Below are 12,597 nucleotides of genomic sequence, written 5' to 3'. Positions count from 1 at the left end.
GTAGCGCATGATAAAGAGATACAGGAGATAGGAATTGAATGTGAAGATAGGAGGTTTCGATTTAATAATGATAAATCTTATGTAGCCCAAGAAGAAAAGGATGCTTTTGTGGAAGAATTGCTTGATACTCAACCCTCCGCCCTATGCCCCGCAGACGATTTATCCCGCTCTTTCCCCACAGGCCCAGCTACCCGGTTCTTCTGACTCGGCTGTTTCTGCTTCTGTTACTGTTGATCAGGCTGCCTTGGCCATGGCACCTCCTGTCTTTTCTTTGTCTTCGCTGTCTGTGACAACTATGACTGTTAGCATTCCTGCAATGACCCATCCAGCAGTGATGGTAATGGCCACTACCTCTGTTATCACTCTCATTGTGTTCCTCCATTCCCCGACATTACAGAGCGGTGGGACTCCAGTATGTGGTCCTGAGTATAGAGACTGGATGAAATTTAAGGAACGATTGAGGCGAACGTTGATACGATCTGACATGGGGGAGGCAGAGAAACAGGTAGTGGCTAATCAGACTGCCCAGTCGGCCCGAAACCCCATTTATGGTGTGGAGGATGTGTGGAGTGCGATGAAAGATTATGAGCCTTTTGTACAACACCATGCCCTTAAGCACATGTCGGCTACTCTGATTGGACTTTTGGGAGCAGTGTTTCAATGATGCAGCACCGCAGATTATCTATGATATTAAGGATCATGTATACATTGCTAATATGGCGTCGGTCAAGTTTTTGGTAATATCACGGCGTTGGTTGCTTATTGGAGTAGGCTGCTTGAGAAGAGCCCGACGACAGTATCTCAGTTTTGATGAGGGAGGTCCACCCCGTATATCACTCTGAAATACCAGAGCTGCGAGATCAGTATAAAGATGTTACTAGACCAGGATTAGTGGCCCGTTTCCATGAACAGTGGGTTTATTCTCCATGGAAAAGGAGTGAGGTTTTGTCCCTAAAAACTCAGTTACCTGACCCTAGGAAAAATCCTTCTTTATATTATAAAGAATTGACTGAGGCAGCCTCTCTAACTGTAATGACGCTTGCGGATGTTGAAATGTTCTTTGGTTTGTTGGTGCCGGTTGATATTTGGAGACAAGTACACACACACGATCATATTACGGAATCGGGTGGTAGCTGGGATCAAATTAAAGAATGGGACCAGAAGAGGAAGCCTGTTGAGAAGCCTAAAGCAGAAATACTTGCTTTGCCTGGTCGTATCATTACGTACATGCATTCTCTTATCCTGCCCAGAAAGGTTGATTGGGACAAGCTCTTGGCTTGTCGTCAAAAGAAAGATGAGAGTGTGTCTGATTTTTTCACTCAATTTGAAGGTGCGTTTCTGGATTATAGTGGGCAGTACTTGTCGATTGAAGGTGGTGTGCATTTGTTTGTTAATAGATTTGTTTCAAACCTGCTCCCCGAGATTGCAACTCGATTACAGGCTTCCAAGAGTACCTGGTCCACCTCTTCCCCTTTTGTTATCTTGAATATGGCGTAGTATTATGAGCACAGGGACATTGAGGATAAGGCGGAAAAGAAGCACAAGGATTTAAAGATGAAGGTGTTGTTGCAGCAGGCTTCTCGAGGGAATGGTAGAGGACATGGTGGTTTAGCCCGATAGGGCCAGATCAGTGTGTTGTATTGTAAGGAAGAGGGACACTGGCGCAGCGAGTGCCCTGTGCTTTTGCAGAAGGTAATAGTCCCAAAAGGACGAGGGTCTCGTGGACGGGAATGTGAAGATGGTGGCCAGGACAGCGCTCAGAACGCTGTGGCATCTCAGGGTCGTACTGATCAGAACTACTTTGACGACCCTCAGGGCAAACAGTATTATCATGACGACTACGATACGGATGAGGTGACTGGGATGTCTTACAGCTAGGACAGCCGGGGACCGGGTGAGGGAAGTTTGTTACCTGTAGACTAGCGAGGTCCGTATGTTAGTGCGGATTTGACTAAGGAGTTTTTGGTGGAACAGGTACAACAAACAGCTCTATTTCTCGTTCCTTGGTCCCTGGGGTGACTCTGTGTGGCCATAATAATGTTTTGGTAGGATTTTCTGGTGTACCGGTTGTGAGCCTCATTTTAAAGCCTCTTGCATTGACTATTGGTCCTTTCACTGTGGATTCACCATTCGTATTGACGTCCAATTGTGGAGAGAATTTGATGGGCTTGAACTTGTTAAAGAAATTGCATGCTACAATTTACTGCTCCCCAGACAGCGTTTATATGACGATGGGTCCTGATGTGGTGTGCGCTAAGCAGTGTCTGTCCAGAGAACCGTCCCACCCTGCTGAATTTAAAGATGTGCCACCCACATTGTGGGCAACAGGCGACACAGATGTGAGTTTGTTACAGATATCGCCTGTTTCGATTTGTGTCAAGGAAGGTGCTATTTTACCCCATATTCCTCAGTACAAGATACCGCAGGCGGGTGAGCAAACTTTGATAAAGATTGTGCAGGATTTGATTAAGAAAGGAGTGGTTGAGGAGATGACTGCTAAAGTTTGCATTAGCCCTATCTTTCCCATTCTTAAAAGGATGCCTTCGGCTCCCCTTGAGTACCAAGAAGATGTTTATCATTTTGTGATTGATTTGCATGAAATAAACAAAATAGTGATTCCCCAGTTTCCAATAGTTCCAGATATTACTACTCTCTTGATGATGATTCCTTCTTCTGCTAAATTCTTTTCTGTCTGACTTGAAAAATGCATTCTTCAGTATTCCCATTCATCCTGATAGCAGATATCTGTTCGGGTTCAGCCTCGCCGGAAGAATTTCTAGGTTCTGTCAAGGCTAAACAGAGAGTCTGAGTATCTATAGTCCGTCTGACCCATCCTACCCATCCCTACAAGCACGCAACACTATTTCCCAGAATTCCTTCCCTCTGGGCCCACACATCCACCACCTCTCGACTATACCTTGCTACCACTAGCTCTCTACCTCTGCAGGGGCCCCTGAACCTAGCCTCCTAATCCCATCCCCTCACTCCAATGGAAGGCAGACTGGACAAGATAGCACTCTGCCTACAACAACTTAAGGCAGAAGTTCATAGCCTATTACATATCACTGAGGAACTATCAGCTAACTCCAGACTAAGTTGCTACACTAGGAACGATCACCATCTCCGCATACTCCCAGCTAACTGGTTCCCTTTCCCACACTCCCCATAGTTGGGCCTCCACTCCACACCCTAACAACCCTTCTCGCCCCTCCAGATGTACAGCCTCCTTGTCTGATAGTGATATCCATTCTCTCCCACTTTCATATGATCCAACACATCCCTACACCTTAACAAACCTCCAACAAATTGAATTCATCCCCACGGATCCCTTTAGGGAACCTAGGCCCAACACCAGAAAATTAAATGAGAACAATCTCATGATAGTCACCTCCACACTACCTGCGCCAACGAACACCAACATAAGTCTCAAATGTGGGCTCCTAAACTGTAGATGTAAACATGCTGCGGATATTGCCAACCTCATCCTTGCCCAGGACCTTGACCTCGTAATGCTAGCTGAAACCTGGCTAAATGACTCAGCTGCTCCCATCCTGGACATTTTAGTGACTCCCAACTACGATATCATTAGGTTTGACAGAACAAGTGGAAAAGGAGACGGCATCACATGTTTGCTTCGTTTCAATCTAACAGCGAAAGTACTTCAATGCGACCTCCTGCAGTCTTGTGAACACCTATGCATTGAAGTGACTGGTAGCAACAATCAGTCATGCAAACTTCATACATTCTACCACCCCCCTCGCCACAAACTTTCCTTCACAGGACAGATCATGGACATTATCTCGACTAATGCTGATATCCATGGCTCTCAGATCTTCCTGGTAGATTTCAATCTCCACTGGAACGATGGGAATGATGCGGTGGTCAATAGCCTTAAATCCTTCATACTAGACCTCAATCTAATTCAAATGGTGCACAGACATAATATCGACTCCAAAATATCGTCTGGACAGAATATCGAGTTTTAAATATCGTTTGGAGAAAATATCGACTAGACAGAATATCGACAGCCAAAATATCGTTTTTAAGGTAAGTGAAGTAATATCGACTGTAAATAATATAGACAGTGAAAATATCCAAGTATATAATCTAGATAGTAAAAAATATAGTTTTTTAAATAATATTTAATTATTTATAGTGTGTTTATGTTATAATATGTGTGAAAAGTGTCAATTTATTTTATTATTTTTTTTAATTAATTATTTTTTTAATTATTGTGTAATTTAATTCTGTAGCGGGTTGTGGGTTTATAGGGGAATAGGGTGGGAAGTAATTTAATTATAATTAATTAAATATGTAAATTTATTAATTGGTAGTAATAATTAATTAATTGGTAATTAAATAATATATGTTAATTATTTAAAATTTAATTGGTAATTAATTTTATTTAATTGATTAATTGCTAATTATGTCAATTAAAATAATTTATTTTCTCTAGCGGGTTGTGGGTTTATAGGGGAATAGGGTGGGAAGTAATTTAATTATAATTAATTAAATATGTAAATTTATTAATTGGTAGTAATAATTAATTAATTGGTAATTAAATAATATATGTTAATTATTTAAAATTTAATTGGTAATTAATTTTATTTAATTGATTAATTGCTAATTATGTCAATTAAAATAATTTATTTTCTCTAGCGGGTTGTGGGTTTATAGGGGAATAGGGTGGGAAGTAATTTAATTATAATTAATTAAATATGTAAATTTATTAATTGGTAGTAATAATTAATTAATTGGTAATTAAATAATATATGTTAATTATTTAAAATTTAATTGGTAATTAATTTTATTTAATTGATTAATTGCTAATTATGTCAATTAAAATAATGTATTTTCTCTAGCGGGTTGTGGGTTTATAGGGGAATAGGGTGGGAAGTAATTTAATTATAATTAATTAAATATGTTAATTTAATAATTGGTAGTAATATTTAATTAATTGTTAATTAAAAAATGTTTGTTAATTAATTAAAATGTAATTGGTAATTAATTTTATTTAATTGATTAATTGCTAATTATGTTAAATGAAAGGGGTATTTTTAGGGTTCAGGGTCAGTTTTTAGTTTTTGGGTAAAGGGGTATTTTTAGGGTTCAGGGTCAGTTTTCAGTTTTCGGGTAAAGGGGTATTTTTAGGGTTCAGGGTCAGTTTTCAGTTTTTGGGTAAAGGGGTATTTTTAGGGTTCAGGGTCAGTTTTTAGTTTTTGGGTAAAGGGGTATTTTTAGGGTTCAGGGTCAGTTTTCAGTTTTTGGGTAAAGGGGTATTTTTAGGGTTCAGGGTCAGTTTTCAGTTTTTGGGTAAAGGGGTATTTTTAGGGTTCAGGGTCAGTTTTTAGTTTTTGGGTAAAGGGGTATTTTTAGGGTTCAGGGTCAGTTTTCAGTTTTTGGGTAAAGGGGTATTTTTAGGGTTCAGGGTCAGTTTTCAGTTTTTGGGTCAAGGGGTATTTTTAGGGTTCAGGGTCAGTTTTCAGTTTTTGGGTCAAGGGGTATTTTTAGGGTTCAGGGTCAGTTTTCAGTTTTTGGGTAAAGGGTTATTTTTAGGGTTCAGGGTCAGTTTTTAGTTTTTGGGTAAAGGGGTATTTTTAGGGTTCAGGGTCAGTTTTGGGTTTTTGGGGTACATATACAATATTGCCTATTATTTAATTAAATGTTGTTACTATATATATATGTTTTAAGAAATATGATTAAAAATATATTTTTTTTTACTTTCATTAAATATTTAATTATTAAAAGTTATTTTAAGTATTGTTAATTATATTTTAGTAATTAATTTTTTATATTAATGTAATTAAACATTGTTTTTAGTAAAGTCGATATTTTTTACAACGATATTTTTGTAAACGATATTTTGTAGTCGATATTTTTGTACTTACCTGTTTGTACATACAAACTCGATATTTTTGTAGTAGATATTTTCACCTCGATATTTTGGGTACTCGATATTGTGGTAGTCGATATTCTTTCAGTGATCCAATTCAAATATGTGATTGCCTTACTTATATCAAAAGAGCTACCTTAGATCTTGTCACTGGCAAGCCCAACTCTATCCTTCTGGATTTGATCCTACAGTGTGATTGGTCAGACCACTATTGCATCACCTTCCTCATCCTGGAGTCGGTAAGAGCCAATAGAGCCCAACCTAAGAACCCAAAACAGTTGAAAAGATATCTACGGAACATCAACTCAGAAGATCTGACTGCTCTCTGCAAGAACATCCTGCCCCCTCCCTTGAACATGTCGGATGCCCACGACCTTACGATTCACTACAACCACTGAATGCTCAATGTTCTAGACTAGGTTGCACCACTACAGCTTAAAAGAATATCCTCTAAAATCTCCAAACCGTGGTTCAATGATAGTCTTAATTCCGAATGAAGAAATTTAAGACTTGCAGAAAGGTTGTGGAGATCCTATCCCTCCCTTGAACATCTTTACCATCTGAGATCCCTAAAAAGCATATACAATAAAAGCATCAGACGCTCAAAGGCCACCTTTTTCAGGAATCAGTTAGAGCAAGCAAAACAACGTAAAAAATAACTGTTCGAACTCATCAAGTCCCAAGCTAACAGTCATCCTAATCTTTCGTCACTGGTCAAGGGTCACTGCCGAACTGCGAAGAATTCGCTGATAAGACTACTAAGATTATCATTAGCTAGCTTGTAAAGTGCCTGGTTACTCCATCGGAGTATCCCCGCGCTAGAACATCAAATGAAAAACCCAGCGACAGTCCTGACCTAGTGACCAACCTGCACATATGGCTGATAAAACAATAGAAGGCAGGAATATTACTTCCGTCCACCAGACGGGTGTCGGAAGAGCCACGTTTTTAAATTTTTTCTGAACAGAGACTCCGAAAATTTAAAAAAAACGTATTGATGCTCTGCCCTTGATCACCTGTCGATCAGTCCACTGAACACCCTCCTTCTCCCAGGGTTTGATATCACTGTCCCTGCGCAACACCACCTCCCCAAAAACAACACATCCTGGAGTCTTTTCCAAACTTTGGATGAATGCACTATATGCAAAATACTGTTGACTCTGAAACCTTCCAATCACTACAACGACCCCCTACCATCGAACCTTTTCCTGCGAAGTCAGAACCTCCATACTATCACTTTGGACTACAATCGTCAATGCATCACTTTGGCAAGGTGCTATTCCAGATTGCCTTAAATTGGGTCAAGTTTCCCCACTTCTAAAGAAACCATCTGCTGATCCCACTGACCTTCACAACTTTCACCCAATCTCTAACATCCCCACCTTCGCAAAGCTCCTGGAGAAATGTGTGCTCGCCCAACTCTGTAATCACATCGACCATTTCCAACTCCTGGACCAATGCCAATCTGGTTTCCACCCGGGCCATATTACAGAGTCTGCGCTAACGCACATTGTTGATGATGCGCTAAGAATGTTGGACCATAATGAGTTGTGCCTATTGATCCTTCTAGACCTTTCGTCAGCATTCGATACTGTTAAACACTATAACCTAATTGACCTCCTAGAACACAAGATGGGGTTGTCTGGGCCTGTACTAAGCTGGTTCTCTTCATTCCTGCATAACAGATCCCAAAGCTTCAAGGTGAACCAATCCCTGTTCCATCCTACACCGGTCACTCTGGGGTTCCCCAGGGCTCAGCGCTTTCTCCCATGCTATTCAACCTGTCCATGGAGCCACTGACAGAAATTCTGAAATCATCCAGCATTCACTACCACATGCATGCGGGTGATCCCCAACTATATCTGAAGATTACCTCCACTGAGGACATTCAGACCCTCAACTCAGTCCTTCTTGAAACACAAAGCTGGCTGACACGTAACCACCTGAAGTTAAATGGTCTCAAAACGGAATTCCTCCTAAACTCACCCCACACGCAATCTACGGTCATGGAACAATGGTTGAATCAGCTTACTGCTCTCAACTGCAGACCTCACCTCGTTTATTCGGCAACCTCTCTAGGTATTGTGTTAGACATAAGTTTGAACATGCAGAAGCACATCAGTACCCTCACCGAAGGAGCGAACTTCCAACTCAGCATCCTAATGAAATCAAACCCTATCTCCCTGCTCATGACCTAAAGGTTGCAGTGCAAGCATTAGTGATCTCAAAGCTGGACTATGGTAGCACAACGCTTTGAGGTTTTCCTAGAGTGAAGATGGCTCCTCTTACGGTTGCCATCAATTCTGATGCTAGGCTCATAACTGGCACTAAACAATTCAACCATATTTCTCCGTACTTGTTGGCCCTGAACTGGCTTCCATATGAAGCTCGGATACAGCTAAAAATCGCATGCATGGCACACAAAGCCATCCACTTCAATACCCAGCTATAACTCGCTCAGAAACTGGAGCTCTCTTGTCGTTCAAGAGCCTCCAGAAGTGCCAGCACCCTATTGCTCAAACCACAAAAATTCAAGAAAAAAAAGACCTATAATCGAGCCTTCTCAGGGATAGCTCCGAGGATCTGGAACACCCTTCCCCCCGAAATCAAGATGAACCCTTCAACTGTCCTCTTCAAAAAAGAAGTCAAAGGGTTCCTAATGAAGACATTTCTGCCTCAGTTGGGCTACACCATTTGATATGGGGAGTTTGCAGTGGACTTGTAGCCCTGCTACCTGGTTCACAAGAATTTCAAACTGTATAATACTGTACATTTTTCGCTTTGTTGGCTATGTTTTTGTTTGCTTGTATCCTTTTCTTTATGTATAAACTGTAAAGCGCTCTGATCCCTTGTTGGTCATGTTCGCGCTAAATAAAACTTTTAAAATAAATAAATATAGTCATGCATTGAAAGGTCAGCTGGATTCCTTGTCGCTCCCTACAGGTAATGTATTGCTTCAGTACGTCGATGACTTGCTCATCGCCTCGCATACAGAACACGGTTGCAAGACAGTACAGTCAAATTGTTGCTACATTTAGCTCAACATGACCATAAAGTATCCCTTTCCAAATTTCAGTATTGTCGACAGGAGGTCACCTACTTAGGTCACCTACTGTCGAAGGAGGGTAGGAGATTGACCCCTGAGTGCATCAGTACCATTGTTAAAATGCCTGTCCCGCAAACTCAGAAAGACGTGGGTGCTTTCACTTTTTTTTCCAGATATTTGATGAGTTTTATATAGCACTGGCTAGACCCGTAGGTATCAGAGCACTTTATATGGGGATGGCATATTTACACACGTTACAGCTGTTACATGAAAGAACATTGCAAAGAGAAGAAAACATAATTACTTCTTTTATTAGCTTATTACAAACAGAGACAGGTACTATGGTATCACAGGAGTGGAGGGGGAAAATCACAGAGGAAGGGATGAGATTCAGGACTGGAAGGAGCGGCCAAGGAGAATAGTATGAAGAGGGAACGCAAAAATAGAGAAAGCGAGTCAACAAATCAGTAGGGTCCAGTAGATCAACAAAGTCCAAGGCCAGGCCTCCTACCCTGCTTCAGGGAGCGTTAGGAAGGAAACGGGACAGGAAGAGGGGGCAAATGGAAGCATCCCGGTGAAATAGCAAGGAAGGGGGGGTGAAGAGGTCCAAGAGGTGATCAATAAGGGCGATGACGAGTCTAGGAGGGTACAAGGTGTGGATCGGCGGCCGGATTCAACCTGAGAGTCTGTAGAGACGACAAGATGGCAGATCTGGTCAAGGACCCCAGACATAGTGACAACATGGCAGGAGGACGAGGAGGAAAACAGTCAGTTCAAAAAACCAACAAGGGAACCAACCCCTAAAGCAAGGTTGGCAGGGGACGAGCAGTCATCAGATCTTGCGGGGAAAGGCTGCGGGATGCCGACCATAATCGGGTCGAAGCAGACAGGAGGCTCAGAGTGGGCCCCCAGGTAGCGACCTCGAGAGGGGAAGGCAGCAGCCGGATCAGAAGGGCGGGCAAAATCAGAAGGGAGAAAGGAAAAAACAAGTCCAGGGACAGTGGCGAGCAGCTATTTTGGCACCCTTGATGCTAATCAATCGGGGTGACAGGTACCATGCATCCTAGCTGCGGTCCATAAGATGGAGAAAGGTGATGCCAGGTGGCCGCGGCTCAAATCCGGAGGACGGGCTGCTACCCAATCATTGCCCCCAAAGCATCCAAGGCAGCCCAGCCGGACATCAGCATAGAAGATCAAGGATCCGTCATCAGCAAACCCCCAGTGGTTAATCGGACGATGAAGGGATTGAAGATCGAGGTGAAGGGAATGAGAAAAAAAAGAGTCCAGTCCAGAAGAAAGGCGAGGCCGAGGAGGCTATGAAGGCAGCAGCTGAGACCAGGCGGGCACGCTTCTCAGGGCTCAGAAGGCAGAAGCCAGCTCAGGGTCACCGCGCTGAGTCTAGCTCCATCAACGGAAAATCATCAGTGAGGGGGACGGAAATAACAGCGGGTATATGACAGCAACCGTGTCCCATGTCTGGCTGGGTAGGAGACGGCCGTAGGAAAGAACCCGAGCCGGTCTCCCCTATAGCTAAACGAGTAGCTCCACCGGGCATCTGCCATATTGATCAGGATGTCCGCGGTCAGGACAAGGATCACTGTTCATCCATGAGAATTCGAGACAGAGTCCCAGGAGTTGAAGAAGACAAGGTCTGCTGACCACACAGTGCAGGTGAGCAGAAAGGATCCAATGAGGGGGTGAATTTGTGGGATTTGAGCCAAAAAGGCGATCCCTGGCCGGGAGCTCCCGGATGGAGCTCCTCACCTGTCGGCCATCTTGAAGCCTTCATAGATATCACTTCCTGTTGCAAGCAGTGGACACCTGGCTACTCGTTGCTTATTAAGCCCTTGCTTGTGCTATCACTAAAGGATGTGCATGAACCCTTGCCTTAGACGCCAGAGTGTCAGCAGTCTTTTGAGCAATTAAGAGAAGCGTGGCTCAGTGGTTAGAGGCGGCAGACCCGGAAGCTGAGATCGACCGTGGACCAGGGTTCGATTCCCCGCCTCGACGGGTCTCGGGCTCAAAATTCCACAGACTCGACAATTCTCGCTCTGGTGCCTACTCAACTCACGGGGTCACACTCTGCGACTCTGGGCAATAGCTTGCTTAATCTCCACTACGGCCCCTCGCGGCGGGATGCCTGGCTTTCACCTTGTGGACACCCTGCCGGGGTTTCTCACAGGGGAATACCAGGACGGGTTCCCTAAGCAAGCGCCGGGACGCTTACGGGCAGCTGTGCGCTTTACAAGTCCAGCACATTTACATTTACATTAAAAACTGCACTTTACTCAGCTCCAGTGCTTGGTACCCCTAATTACGCTAAATGCTTCGTATTGTACGTCCATGAGCTGGGTGGTTGTGCGCTTTCTGTTTTAACACATAAATTTGGAGATAAGCAACGTCCGTGTGCTTATTTCTCTGCTGTGCTTGGCCCTGTCGCCCGTGCCCTCCAGAGCTGTCTAAGAACGGTCGCGGCTGTGGCCATCTCAATAAGACAATCGGCGGGACTTGTACTCAATACAGTTATGGTACCCCTTGCTGTGGATACACTTTTGAATAAGACAAGGACACAGCATCTCACCAGTGCACGTCTGACTGGTTACGAGCTAACGCTCTCTCAAAAGCACATTACGATCAAACGCTGTGCCACTCTGAATCCAGCCACGTTACTACCCCTCCCTTCTGAGAATGAGGAGATTGACATACATGATTGTATCTTCCAGACGGAAAAAGACGAAAGGACTGGTAGACCTGACTGATATTCCCTTAGCTGATCCACAAGGGGAACTATATGTTGATGGCTCTTGCTTTACGTTACCAGATGGCACTACAACTGCTGTGTACGCTATTACAACACTGCACACGGTAGTTGAGACATCACAAGTTTCCTATCAGTCAGCCCAAGTTGCAGAGCTAGTCGCCCTTATTCGAGCCTGTGAATTGAGCGAGGGACTGCTCGTTAATATTTATACTGACAGCCTGTATGCCTTTGGGGTCATGCATAATTTTGGGCTACTCTGGCCAGAGAGAGGTATTCTTACTTCCAATGGGACAAGAATACAGCACAGCCCTCTCATATATAGGCTTTTGTCTGCTTTGACACTCTCCGAGAAGTTGGCAATAGTGCAGTGCAGCACCCATTAGAATATTTCTGACGATGTGAGTAAGCGGAACGCTTTTGCAGATCAGACAGCTAAGGAAACAGCACGAACTAAGATGAAAAGAATGTTTGTAGCAGGTTCCACCGGGTGGGTGCCCGAGTTCTCCATGTTTGAGGATACACTTGACAGCGTGAATGAAATACAGAGTGAGGCCACAGTGGAGTAATTAGCGCTGTGGCAAGTAAGTACAGAAAATGTGAATGTTGGATTGACAAATCAGGGAAGCAGAGATGGATGTTGCCAGATGCATGTGTTCTTCATGGATTCACTATGGCTCACGGGCCAGCTCATATCAGTGCTAAGGGTATTTGCAAGTTGTTAGACCCCGTATGGCTGAATGTTAATATTCCAAAGACAGCAGCACATTTAGTGAAATACTGTATGGTGTGCATGATGCACAATCCTGGCAAGGGAACCCCTACACCACCCAGTAACCACCCAATTGAAAATAGCGGCTGATGATCGCCTTTGAACATCGGCTTCGAGGAGGGCGACGC

Source organism: Lissotriton helveticus, chromosome 12, assembly GCF_964261635.1.
Source record: "Lissotriton helveticus chromosome 12, aLisHel1.1, whole genome shotgun sequence".
NCBI classification, from domain to species: Eukaryota; Metazoa; Chordata; class Amphibia; order Caudata; family Salamandridae; genus Lissotriton; species Lissotriton helveticus.
This window is presented reverse-complemented; position numbering follows the sequence as displayed.